The 1,060-nt window shown below is 44.7% G+C and overlaps 1 non-coding gene across 1 annotated transcript; it reads left to right on the top strand.

Annotated features, from left to right (window-relative positions):
- The first annotated feature begins 265 nt into the window (after nucleotides 1-265).
- Nucleotides 266-403, top strand: LOC119934465. Its single transcript, XR_005452941.1, has one exon. It is a non-coding gene; the product is annotated as a small nucleolar RNA SNORA7 (small nucleolar RNA).
- The last annotated feature ends 657 nt before the right edge of the window (nucleotides 404-1,060 follow it).

Here is a 1,060-nt window from a genome sequence, read left to right as displayed (position 1 = left end):
AATTATCTAAGATTTTTTGGGCAGCAAAAACCTACCCCTTTTAAAAAATTTTAGCTTTTTTTAAACACTATGTGTCGAGCACTGTTCTAAGAACTGGCATAGGTACAAGATAGGTAGAACACAGTCCCTGTCCCACATGGGGCTCACAGTCTTAATCCCTTTATTACAGATGAGGGAACTGAGGCACAGAGAAGTGAAGTGACTTGTCCAAGGTTACACAGCAGGTGACCTGGAGCTGGGATTAGAACTCAGGTACTGATGTATTCCCCTCTCAGGATTGCACCTGGAGAGTTTCCAGTACTCTACCAGTCTGGACTATGGGAGGGAGAGTAAAGCAGAGGCATACCCATTCCATTCCTAGCTTGGGCAGTTGCTAGCAAGTTGAAGGCAATCTGCTGCAAATCAAAACCCATCTGTGCTGGGCAGCAGCATCATAGCTGAGAGTAATAATAATAATAATAATAATAATAATAATAATAATAATGGTATTTATTAAGTGCTTACTATGTGCAAAGCACTGTTTTAAGTGCTGGTGACGTTACAAGGTGATCAGATTGTCCAGCGGGGGCCTCACAGTCTTAATCCCCATTTTACAGATGAGGCACCTGAGGCCCAGAGAACTTAAATGACTTGCCCAAAGTCACACAGCTGACAATTGGCAGAGCTGGGATTTGAACCCATGACCTCTGACTCCAAAGCCCGGGCTCTTTCCACTGAGCGAAGGCAGATACTCAAGTTTACTGTGTGGAAGGCGGCAGTGGTAAACACTTCCATATTTTTACCAAGAAAACTCCATGGATACACTACCAGAATGACTGCTGATGGAGGTGGGGTGTTCAGGGAGAGATGTATCCATGGAGTCACTAGGGATCGGGAACGACTCGACAGCATATGACGACTGATAATAATGATGATGGCATTGTTACGTGCTTCCTATGTGCAAAGCACTGTTCTAAGCACTGGGATAGATACAAGGTGATCAGGTTGTCCCACGTGGGGCTCACAGTCTTAATCCCCATTTTACAGATGAGGGAACTGAGGCACAGAGAAATGAAGTGAC

The sequence above is a fragment of the Tachyglossus aculeatus genome, chromosome 1, assembly GCF_015852505.1.
Source record: "Tachyglossus aculeatus isolate mTacAcu1 chromosome 1, mTacAcu1.pri, whole genome shotgun sequence".
Classification (NCBI taxonomy): domain Eukaryota; kingdom Metazoa; phylum Chordata; class Mammalia; order Monotremata; family Tachyglossidae; genus Tachyglossus; species Tachyglossus aculeatus.
Note: the sequence above shows the minus strand (reverse complement) of the source record. Positions and strands in the feature narration are given on the sequence as shown.